This window comes from Sciurus vulgaris (assembly GCF_902686455.1).
Source record: "Sciurus vulgaris genome assembly, chromosome: 17".
Taxonomy (NCBI): Eukaryota; Metazoa; Chordata; class Mammalia; order Rodentia; family Sciuridae; genus Sciurus; species Sciurus vulgaris.
Window position 1 is genome coordinate 23,334,624 of NC_136478.1, and position 13,327 is coordinate 23,347,950.

Here is a 13,327-nt window from a genome sequence, read left to right on the forward strand (position 1 = left end):
TCACTGCAGCGCTCCCCAGGAACGGGCTGAGAAGCATTAGTTACTTATGAGCATACCTGCTCTTTAAAAGGCTCTCCTGCATGCCACCATAGTGGGAGCCTCAGACCTGGCAGGCTGAGTTCAAGCTCAAGGGCAGAACCAGCTTTTGAGTAATTGGCTCTTCGGAGCTGCACATACATCCTTACAGCAACCATCCTCCGCTTTACATGCACGTAAAAGCTGGGTGCTGAGAAAGAACCTAAGCATTAAGAGGGACTCTCCAGAGGTTTGCATATTGATTTTGTTGCTTTCTGTGTGTTAACCCTGGGAAAGTTACTGAGCTAGTTCAAGGATTATGCAAATAAGATAAATACAAATATTTAAGAGTCAATAAAATATTAGTTGCATGGTGACTGGCACACAGTAATTGTAGCCATAATTTTATTCTTACTTTGTGTAAGAAGGGGTGTGTGTGTGTGTGTGTGTGTGTGTGTGTGTGTGTGTACACTCACAGTTATAGCAGGAGTGGTGGACAAACACACTGACTGTTGCCTTATTGCCTCCTGTCAGCCCAAGCCTCTGGGAGCCTAAAATTGGGTCCCTTCATTATTCAGGGTTGGTTAGGATCAAGGTAGAAGCATTGATTCAGTGGATCTTGAAAGATGCCTGAAATTCAGCCTGGTGGAGCTAAAACTGAGGTGTTCCAGTTAGAGGGATGGTTTACACAGATCACAGGCAAAGGAAGGTGACTGAACATTCCCTCGGTCAGAGGCAACACAGGCCTACATATTTCCTCTTTAATTAGAATTAAGTTCAAAGTCATATTCTTAGAGAGGCCTTTCCTGTCCATTCTGTGTAAAATACAATTGCCCTTCTTCCAGTATGTCATGTCTTTTGTCTATGTTGTATTTTTTTTCTTCATTCTGGTGATCATTATCTAACATACTCTGTATTTGTGATTTGTATCCTGCTAAAATTCTAAGTTCCACAAAGAACATATATTCTACATCTTTTGTTCTACACTAAAAATTCCCAGAATCCTAGCATGCTAGTTGCATATTGGAAGTTGCTCAGTAAATATTTTGCACAAAGACATGAAGATTGATCCACCTCAATACTGGAGGAAGTTGGAAAAGTTATATACAATCAAATTTGATGTAAATAACATTTTTCAGTAACGGAGTTGATACTTGGCTTTCATATTAGCTATTTCATATTGCTAGAACACCTGGGTAGTTTAAACAACCCTTTCCTTGTATTGACTATTGAAGTCTTGGAGATAGTGAAGGTGGCAGAGATAACTTATTAAAGCAGCTCTTTCTCCAAGAGGCTGCAGGAGCAACTCTGTGGAGACCCTGTCCCTTACCAGTGGCAAGCAGAAGCACGTTCTCTTCCAGTTCCTCTCCAAGCTTGTACTCCTGCTTATGGCACAAACTGGACGAGAAATATTTCTGAAAAATAAATACCAGCCAAGCAGACTCTGCTTCTGCCTCCAGTTCTCTGTGAAACAAGGTGGTATAGAGCCTGTTCACAAACACATAAATACTGAGTGTTCCAGGTCACCACACACTTCTGGCATTGACTTTCTCGGGAAATTCTGGTGGAGAAAGAAGTGGCTCAAGGGACACTTATCCCAAATAGGCTTATTTGTTCTGATCTTAGAAAAGAGAAGGAGAAAGCCCACAGTGGTTTTCGATAAATCTTGGAACCAAGACAAAAAAATATTGTCCTTGTGGTAAAATGTGCATTTGCTTTTTCTGGTAGACAGCTGGATATCATCATGAGCCCTCTGCTGTAAGTAAGGAGGGTGATTAATAGGGACATTCCCTAACTATTTATTGAGCATCTGTTATCTGCTAAGCCCAATGAGTATTCCACTGCCAGTGGAGTCTTAGCTCTAAGCAAACACAGATCTATGTCCTTTGTCATGAAAAATGGGCTACTAGTAGAAGACGAAATCACATGAACAAATGTCACATTAAAATTCACATAAGTTCTCTGAAGTGAAGGAATAGGGTTCTTTTGAAGCTAATACAGAGGAAGCTAATCTGTTCTGTGGGAGGATGGAATCTTCCCTGAGGAAATGATGGGTGAGCCCAGACACATTAACCAGGTGAACTATGATGCAGGGATGAAAAGAGATAGCATTCCTGACATAGCATGCACAAGGCTATTTATAGATCTGGGAGAAGGTCAGGGTGATTGGATGTCTTAATTCAAACTGCTATAATAAGTTAACATAGACTGGATAGCATATAAACAACAGACATTTATTTCTTCCACAGTGTTGGAGATTGGAAGTCTGAGCTTAGGGTGTGATATCGTTTGGATATCAGGTATCTCCCAAAAGCTCCTGTGTTAGGGCAGGAATTTTCAGAGGTGCAGTACATTAGAGTATGAGAGCTGTGATTTAATCAGCTGATTTGGGCTAACTTGGGTAACTGTAAGTGGGCTGGATGTGACCGGAGGAGGTCACTGGGGCCATGCTCTGGTCAAATTCCCCTTCCCTGCGCCCCCTTCCCCTTTCTCTCTCTCTTTCCTGGCTGCCATAAAGTGAGTAAAACCCCTTCTCCACTCCCTTTTTCCATGATGTGCTGCCTTTTTCCATGATGTGGGCCCAGAGCAATGAAGTTGACCAATCATAGACTACCAAACCATGAGATAAAACAAACTTTCCCTCCTCTAAGTTGTTCTTGCCAGATATTTTGATTGCAGAGATGCAAGGTCAGGTTCTGTGGTGGGTCTTCTTTTGGGTTGCAGATTGCCATCTCCATGGTGCCTCTTGCCAAGGAAGAAAAAGGGCAAGTAGGCTCTCTGAGGCCTCTTGTGTAAGTGCACTGATTTCATCCATGAGGGCTCCACCCTCATGTCCCAATCATTTATTGAAGGCTCCAACTCCTAATGGCATCACGTTGGAGGTTAGAATTTCAATGTATGGATTTTGGGAGAAGGAGGGATGTTATGCTACTCTCAGTCCATTGCACTGAAATACAAGGAACTGGGATTGAAGTCTTTGAGACAAGGTGGAAAGATAGGTAAGGATTTTTGAGAGATCTGGCTTCTTTCGAATTTAGCTGTACTTCAAAGTTGCTGGGAAAGGTTAGCATTCATCTTCTCTAGACTGCACTTTCCTCTCTGGTAATGGTATGGTAGATTAGGGTGTTCTATATTTCAGACACAAATATCCATGGAACCAGAATATACATATTTGCAACATCTATCAATTTTTAGTTCATGTTGCTTTAGCCCTCATTCTGCGATCCCTGTGATCTTCTGTTCCTCCTATTGCTTTATTTTGGGAAAAAAACGTTTTGCTCTCCAGGTGGTCAGAGTTATTCTCTCCTAAATCCTCTCTCTTACATAAACTCCTCTGCTCTCTTTCCTCCCTGTTTCCCTCCTACCTGGGCTTCGGAGCCGTTCCTTATTTGGATGTAACTCTTTCGCTGGTGATGCCACATCTATTTATAATCCTCTTCCTCCAAGGCACTGACTCATTTTCTCTCTTTAAATATGACCTTCTAACCTTCCCTCTTCCCTGTAACTTGGAAATCGTTTGGGTGGTGCTTAGTATGAAGGACACAGGATGCCAAATAATTACACCATATTATAGTTTACGGTGTCAGCAACCAGTGAGAAAATTGTACTTGACATGCCATTATTTTTGCTGGCCGTTTGCATGTTGACAGCACTGGGCTAACACAGCCACAGCCAAATTGTATCTTCGGCCTTGCAAGAACAATTCACCGTCAGTTCTGTCAAGCTTCTGCCTACTCAGACAGAGCCTGGTGTACCAATAATTTGGCCAAAATGCAAGTCAGCATCGCGTGTTTCAATCTGGCCAAACAAATGTTGTCTGCCTCTTGCTCAGTGTCCTGACTTGGAAATAACAGCAGTGGGAAATCTTTTGATGCTCATATAAATAAGGGGCATGATAGTCATTGAAATCAGCAGAAACTGTAAACACCTACATGAACAACACCCCCCCCCCACAAACCCAACATGCCTGTCCACCTGCAAACGTGCATGCAGACCCCCTTAGCTCAGTTTGTGCAAGAGTAAACTTCTCATCTTCTAGTCCTTTCCTTCTGGAGCTCCTTCTCTCACCCAGTGCACTTCATTCCCTGCAAGACACCAGGTGAGAGTACATCATTCATAATCATTTCGGTAGATATCCTGAAAAGCAGATTCAATAAGATTTCTTGCATGTTCTGTCAGTCCTTTGAGGGTCATCTCATTGAGCTAGGTATTTTTTTGCACTGGTAGCAAAATGATAACAATTATATGCTTATGGGTGAAGGAGTCAGGTTAAATAATCCAATTTTATGAGTAAAGATCAACAAGGTCGCCAATATGAGGAAAAAAAAGCAGAGAATTGATTCCTATCACAAGTGGCAAGCTCAAATTCATAGGGAAGATTTGGGCAAACAAATACAAAGCAACTGGAAAGTGATTCATACCATGTTTACATGAAACAGTAATTTGAAGACATTAAAAAATTGAGGATTATAACACAAGAACTTGGTGCAAAATAAGAAATGCCAGACAAGACATAAATGCACTTAGAATGTAATTATAAAAATGCATATATGATGCACTCAGAGTGTCTGGCACTTATCTATTAAGATAAATGTGTGCACATGAAAAATATGTACATTCAAATGTTGATTATTATATGTATTCAAGCATTTATAAAAACCATAAAACTCATCATCTGGCTCATCAGTATTCAATGTTTTATCATTCTTCCGTTACTTTTTCAATTCCTTTCACCCCCAAAACATGCACGCATTCCCAAAACACACACACACACACACACACATTGACAAAGCTCTTGATTTTTAAAAAATAACATAAGGAGAGCCAGGCAGGGCGACACACGCTTATAATCACAGTGGGTTGGGAAGCTGAGGCAGGAGGATCTCAATTTCAAAGCCTTAGTGACTTAGCAAGGTCCTGAGCAACTTAGTGAGACTCTGTCTCAAAAACAAAACAAAAAAACAAAATAAAACAAAACAAAACAAAAAAAATATAAAGAAGGCTGGGGATGTGGCTCAGTGGTTAAGTGCACTTGGGTTCAATCCCTGGTATTAAAGTAAAAATAAAAATAAAAATAAATATAAGGAGAGAGGTAATCACATCTGTATCTCTACCCCTTTTTTTGATGTAAATATTTCCCCTATTGAAAATATAAGGTCATAAAAATCCCAAATATGTAAGAATATCTAATGCATAAATGACATCCTAGTACCCTGTCTTGAAAACAAAATGAAGAATTAAATTCTAACATTTGTTCAGATTAATAATTACCACAAAGCAATTAAGGGGTACTTGTAATGAAATATACCACTGTTGTCAATTGTTTTTTTCCAGTATCTGTGGTCAAATTATCAGTATTTTGCAAAATAATTTCCTGCATTTCATTTTCTGTGATATGCCTTTATTATAGAACAAAATAAAATAAGGAAGAATAAATGATAATGTTATATTGCTCAATTTTCTTAAAAATCAATGCCATCCATCCATAGGAACTTCTTGGAAACCATTATTTCCTGCGATGCTCATTTGGTAAATAGAATCTTATTTTAAATAAAACTATACCTGTGTTAAACAGTTGGTGGGCCAGTCTCATCAATTAATGGATTAAAGTGGTAAGCATATTTATTCATTTTTATGCAACTATGAAGACAGAATAGTCAGTCTTGCTGCACTGCTAAATGCATGCTAAATAACTCCCATTACGTGGAATAGACCAACTATTAACCAGACATGAATGTTTTATATATGGTCTTGAAGTAGATAACTACCTTATAAGTCTTCAGGTAATATAGTCAGCATTCATGCTGTTTGTAATTTTTCAAAACACAAGCATAACCTAGAAAAGTTATTTATGGAACTATACAGTTTTAAAAGGGTAAAAGGGCGATCATATTTCCAGTGTTTCACTTTGCCTGGCTATACGTGTTTACATATTTCCATATATCCCATCTGCACATATTTCTATTATATTTAATATATTTTTGCACATACACACATACCCCCCCATACATACACATTGGCATAATTTGTTCATGCATGTTTCTGTCCATAAATCTTTGAATATTTTGAAATACAGTAATGCCAGCCTTGTCAACATTCAAAGATCTGAATGTTCAGTGGGCATGTTCTCTGATAAGCACTGGCTTCTCATCTCAGATTTCGATCCTTAAGAATCCTTTTAGATGTTATAACCTGGAGCAGAAATATGATAGATGACATTCTTACTACTCAAAAGGAGGTCTGTAGGCCAAGAGCCATGGCAATACCTGGGAGCTAGTTAGAAATGAAGAGTCTCTCAACAACAGTATATCCTGACTTATTCAGGATCTGCCTTTCAACAATAGCTCCAGGTAATTTGTGTGCACATAAAAAGATTAAAATTACGTGTTCAAACATTTAAATGTGTATTACACACACCAATATAGTCTTAATTAATCAACTCCAGAATGGTTTGAATCATGACCCCTGCCATCCTGTCTTCCCTGGTTTACATCCAGCTTGAGTCAACTCAGTTAAGGAAAAGGATCATGGAACTGCTGTTTGAAAGAGCCCCAAGAAAGGTTTGGGGAACAAGCACTTGCTTATCTCATTTGCACCCCACGTAGTCGGTGGCAAAGTGGGCTGGGACGTCAGTGTATGGACTTCTTCCTTCTGCAGAGACCCTGCAGGTCTAACCAAGGGACAAGCCCATGTACCCCCTCCCCGACCCCCAGTTTCATTAGTTAGTGCCGTTTCCTGCTCAGTTCCACAGACTTCTTCCTTTACTCTGTATGTATTTACCACAATGCTGCAGATGTGCTCTGAAGTCTGCCGAGTATCAAATGTCACCGGGCTTCATTGGGAGACAATAGCAGAATCTAAATGAGCCTGATCAGAAGGGCTGGGAATATTGGGGAACAGCAGGGAATAAAACACTGGATGCATATTTCTATTTCTCCCTAATCCTAAAAACTGCCCAGCTGTGTTGCACAGATATTTTTTCACTGTGAATATTATAGTGGAGATGATGAATTGGCGATACTGTCCAGGGGCATTAAAGTAGGGAAGATAATCAGGTTTAAGTAACCCAAATAAACTGATGATATCTATTGAGTGCCTACTGTATGACACTTTATAAAGTTTGTTTATGGATTTCTTACAGCAAACTCCTGACAAAGGTACCATTCACCCCATTACCAGATTGGGAGTCAATGAAGGGAAGAGTTACATTCATTAGAAGATGCTAGACAAATAGTGGTAAATTGGGAGTCAAATCTGGGGAAGGTGATAGCAGAGCTCATTCTTTCGACCACAGCAACAGTATCTCATTTGAGTCCTGAGTGGTAGATGCTTTATAAGCTATGCTGCGTCCCCATTTGCAGATGAGAAAAATGAGACCACTGATAAAGCAAAGTGTGATCTTTTGAGTCGTGCATAAAAAGTTTAGTAAGTGAGCAATTAGAGATGCTTATCCAATTGAAAAGTGTCTCTGCATATTTCTTTGCATGTACCACTATATGCTTTGCTAGTAAGAGGCAGAGGTGTATATACCTGCCTTCAGAGCAGAAGTATGTCTTTGGACCTTATGCATGCGGTCGCTGTTTTATTTTCTTATATGGGGAGATGACACTGTCATACTCTGGGTCTGGGAAGGATTGATCTCACATGTATAGTGACTTGGGAGCTGTTCTGCAGATAAGGGGGCTTGCACAATATTTGTCTTTTTGCTCTTCTATTTTATAATATGCATTAAAAGTGATTATGAAGTAAGAGAAAATGATAAAGAAGAGAGATTAGGAGGAGGAAGAGAATATTTTTATTGGACACATCAGGCATCTTGTCTGTTGCTTTAAATATATTTAGCTATGTTCTTATTTCCCAGTTTACAGATAAGAAAATTAAGGCTTTTGACCTGACATCATTTTTCACTGATTAGATGAGAGTGAAATGATTTGCTAGAGTCTTAGCTACTCTGAAGTTGTAACATTAAGTTAGCACATTGAAATCTTTGGGCAGAATGGGGCAGTTTTCTGGATTTCTTTTAAAGTGAGTCACCAGAACAGCAGAAAGAGAAGTTGGTGGTTGAATGGAATGAAAAATAAAATCCCGTACACATGGACAGGAACTAAAAGAAGACAAAATGCTTATACCCTCCAGTTGCTTGAACTAATTGTGCTAATGCTGAATAATTTAGTAACGATTCCCTGTACTCTTGAAACTGAGCTGGTGGACAATATTGCAGAGGCTCCAGAGGTGGGATCTATAATTTACTTAGCTCACTGCAATGACTTCCCAGTGGCCCCTTGCAACTCCACACGTCTTTTTCCAGAGGGATCTGTGCTTCTCTGTTTCATCTCTTCTGTTCCTCTTCTTACTTACTTTTCAGCCTTCATAATGGTGACTTTGCCCTGGGCAGCCTGGTCATGTCCTTTGCTATTGTTGAACCTTCACCACTGAGAATAAGCCCCTCGTGCCTTTAGCAAATTCTCCAAAGAAGAGTAATTTGGTGAAAAAGCAGAAGTGCTATTAAAAATGACCAAATCCCGCAACTCCTTGAAGCAAGTCCGACTCCCCAGCCACCCGAAGGCTTTATTTAGAATGTGGCAGGGTTATTTATAGTGAAGTTTTTCTGATGTGCTTGTGCAAGCCTAAAAGTACAGATGAATTCCTCATTGCAGTTTGCTTTTGCTGTACTTGGGTGTGTGTGTGTGTGTGTGTGTGTGTGTGTCCTTTTTTATTTTTTTTTCCCCACAGCATAGCATTGCTCTAACAGAGCTCATCCCCTGATTGCATCCCTGCCTTTGCAGGAACATTTATAATCAGTCTTGTGAGGCGTTTTCAGAAATCATTAGATGCTTGCAATGACTGGTCCTATTGATCAAGGCCACTGTTTCTCTCATCTTCCCTCTGTTCTCCCTGTCTTTAGACTCCTACTATAAAGGCCTGAGTTTTTGATAGCTGAACCCAAATTTCACATTCCAACTTGACCACCAGGAGTGTGTTTAAATATTCTCATCTTTTCTTCTATCTCAACAGTTGGAGGAAAGCCGCAAGCAGAAAAAAAAGCTGAAAGAGCAAATAGTCAACATAGAGATGCACATACTCCATCATCCCCTTCTACTTTGTTTATCCATAAGTGAAGGAGGGTGGTGAGACAGGGTCAATGAGATACAAACCACAGGGTCAAGTGGCAAAAACACAGACAGAAATCCTGAAGCAGAGACAACAAGGTCACATTGCAAATAAGATAGCATGAGAAAGGAGCTTAGACACAGAAAACAGAGTGCCAGAGAATTTCACAAGAACAACATTCAAGAACCTCAGAGGACCAGAAACAGAGTGAAGACCGAGGCAGACCTAGGGAGTGAATGGGAGAGGAGAGAGAGAAGCAAGCAGAGAAAGACCATATGGGCTAGACTGTGGCTCCACGGAGTGAGTCTCGCCAGGCCCCATCTAATTTCTGTTAACCTCTGGACAGATGGGCTTATGCATACTTTTATGGCATTTCTGATCATTCAAGTCCACTTCTTTTGAAAAGGAGAGCACTTTTATTCTGACACATGGCATTTGCTAAATAACCGTGTGGTTGGAGGGACTCAACAGGAATTCAAAACAATTTGAGTGAACCAACAAACATGGTGATCTTCTCAAACTTTTGAAGACAGAGTTTTGGCTTTTAACAATATCCATTTTCTAGAAATTTGACCAAAATTATGGTCATTTTACTTCAAATCATATAAGGAACATAATGTAATAGTAATGAGTCTTTAAATAAAATTATAGTTCAGACAGACTATAACACTAGTTTACAAGAGAAGTGGGAAGTAGAAAGAGATTATGGGTTAAGCCCTTAGAAAATTAACATCTACTGAAACACTCTAAAACTGTAAACTGGGCTTTTGAAATATTGGAATAAATTTTGAAAACATTTAATTAGGATTAATCTTTCCATTATATTTAAGTATTGAAAAAAGTGGATTTATGCAATTAATTTTAAATAAAGTGACCTAAATGAAAGCCGAAGCTAGTTTTCTGTTTCCATGAATTTGCAAATGTATTTGAGCAAGTATATATTTTATGGATCTAATAAACAATGGACTAAGTGAAAGTTGAAGGCTATGTATAGGCAGAACTCAGGAAAATAACTCATGTATCTTCCTGGATATATGAAATCTTATTTAGTTCTCACTTATATTCTGTGAGGTAGGGTGAGCATTACCCCCTATGAACAGGTAAAGAAACAGTTTCAAAGAGTTTTGGCCAATGTCTGGGGTTAGTTAATTCAGTGGGGAGTTGGAACTGGAATACAGAACTGGCTGCTTTGAAAACTTGGGACATTCCTTCTGCTAATTCTGTGCCACCCCCTCCCTCACAGTATTTGGTTCTTCGTTATGTTTCTCTGAACTTGGAAATGCTCTTTTGGAATATGAAAAAAAAAATTCTTACTTTTATCCAACACAGTTTGCTCTTCCAAATATTTATTTTGGTCACTCACACAAGCAGGAGGACCAAGTGGGGAAACTGAGATGTGTTAGACCCACAGAAGAAACCATGCCTGTGATACCTTGTCTTCTCCAGTGGCAGCACTGCCTACTTTTGTCTTTTGTGAATCACTCAGCATTACCCAGGGCATTTCCCCCAGTGATAACTCTTTTCCATTAGCAAGCCTATTGAGATCCTTACTGCAGTTCCAGGCTGCGCTACAGAGCAGGCTTTTAGAATAGTCACCCCTAAATCTCACAGCATATCAGTGCTGCAGGTAAGAAAGCCTTGCATAAGATTACCTTGAAGTGCACCATCCAGTCACATGGTTTATGTGGGCTCTTAAATCCACGCACTATGCTACTTCCTTATTTATACTAGCAGATGCAGACTGAGATCTTGGATTAATAATAGACATCCTGCAGGGATATTATTGAATGAGGTTTTCAAAAGTCTGTACTGCTTTATGACCTTTTAGCTTCCCATTATCCAAGATAGTGTTCCTTAATATAACCTAGCACCCCATATGTGCTGGTGATGCATAATGCAGGCCAGGAAACCAGAAATGCAAGGATTATTTTGCTAAGATTTGCTGGAGGCCTTTACAATTAAATCTTTCTACAGGGATATTCGCCAGGCTTGAATTTGAATTTGGGGGGGAAGAAGTAGCACAGTTCTGGGTCACTTGGCTGTGCAAATATTGCTATATTATTTCCTATTATGACCCAGCATACAAACTTTGTCATGTTTACAATGGAAATCAACATGCCAGGGTACTGCTCCTTGAGATATGAGAGGGAGGTAAAAGTCTGTATATGAACACTCCTTTGCCCCAAGAGAACTTTTGAGGTATCGGAAGAAAGGATTCCTACTTTGGAATCAGAGACTTCCAAGAGTCTTTGCAAATGCAAAATCCTCTCCTACTACTCTTGTGAGCTTCACAAAGTTCTGACTTTCTCTTTTAAATCTTTTGAAAGTGTCAGCACAAGGAAAACTTCTGGAGCCCATCTTGTAAGGGTTAAGTTTCCATTCCCCCTCTCCTAGAAACTGCAACATTAGGACTGAACAACTGAATGCCCATATTCAATTTGTACCTCCTTTCTCTTAAAGAAATAGCATTTTTCTATTTTACAATTTGCTATTTAAGATATGATGTTTCACCCAAGCCAAACTCTGTAGAAGCCATAGACTTGGGTTTGAGGCACCAGGGAATACAGATACAAAGGCACAGACACACACAGAAGATTAGCCAGTGATGTATACAATAAATTTCTGAAATCCTTAGCAAGCTTTCAGCACAACTTTTGTATTTTTTGTTGCTATAGCCATAGTGTTTTGTCTATTTTTCTCCAGTATTTATCCTTGGAGATGAATGGTTTGTACAGAACACCATACATGTAGTCCCGCCATTGACTTCTGCTGGTTAAGAACGCTGGTCTCTTTCTTTTCTATTGAGAATTAAGGTGGCCTGGAAGATGGCGGCATGGAACTTCTGTTATGCAGTGAGATGGAGCTGGGCTTCAAATTCTGTCACAACAGACACACATTACAGTTTGTGACCTTGCATGTCATTGAAGCTTGTTAAGCCTCAGTTTCCTCATCTAGAAAGTTAGTTTATAATATTTGTCCTTCAGGTATCTTAGTTCACTCAGTAGGGACTAAATATAATGGTGGTTGTTACTATTCTAAGCATTTCAGTCCCTGGACCTTTTCTGTCATTAATTAAAACTTTTTCTAATTGCCATTACCTAGACATTCTTTTAGTCCTGTTACTCCATGGCCAAACATTACTCATCTGTGAAATAACACGAGTGGCTTCAGTACTCTCGAGCACCCTTGGAAAGTCAACGTTCTGTTTTTCTATAATTCTAAGTCATGCCGACTGCTCTAACACTGAGCCTGGGGAAGAAATGAGTAGCTCTGAGACCAAGGAGCAGTGCTCCCTTAACAGCACCTTGCCTGCTGAAGGCAGAGATGAAAGTACTTGCTTAATCGTTACTCCTTTAGCACATAGGGAGATGTAGAAATTTCAGAATGAACTCATGGATACCCACATTCCATATTAACAGGCAAACATTTGCTGTATTTCAGAATGCCCCAGTGAGGATAAAATAATTATTTGGAAGATCAAAGTGGGGGTGTTGAATATGCTCGCCACCTTTCAACCTTTACCACTCATTAACTCATCTAATTAGAAGGCGAGGTGGGACACAGTGACTTTGAATTTTACATGGTGCAGAACCCCGTTAGAGAAATGTGATTCGGATAGGCCATCTTTGGTTCGAGCAATGCCTAAGTAAGCCTGTCCCTGAAAGATATCCAACCTTATGAAGTATTATTGTATCCAAATGTCACAATCTTAATAATATGAGGTATAAAGAAATATTAAATTGGTAACATAACAATGTTGCAGTATTACTAAAATATTGTTCATAAAAGTTATTTTGTTGGAAAAACCATGCTATTCATTTCCTATTTTCTTTTGTGTACAATTTAAAAATGATTTGATCTTCAAATTCTTGAGTCACTGACAAATTTCTATGATTTGAAGTACCTGTAATTTGTTGAAATAAAAGCTAGACTTAATAGCTCACTTTGTAAATATTGAAGGGAAAGAATCTTAGATTCGTAATTATGTAAGGATGGCATATCCCCCCACACATATACATACATAACAGCCAAAACTCTATATCTACTCAGATAAAAAAATATTAACTTTCCTGCTAATGGGTAATTATAGTGCGGAACATTTTTGGTAAATTTGCTTTTAAATACATTAACAGTCATATCCATTATCTAAAATATGTTTTAGTACTTATAAATTCATCTAGAGTTTTTATTGATTTTTGTC

At 39.2% G+C, this 13,327-nt stretch overlaps 1 protein-coding gene across 7 annotated transcripts in view; it reads left to right on the forward strand.

Annotated features, from left to right (window-relative positions):
* CDH8 (cadherin 8) overlaps window positions 1–13,327 on the forward strand; it is a 350,895-nt gene that overhangs the window by 21,155 nt on the left and 316,413 nt on the right. The window lies entirely within an intron of this gene.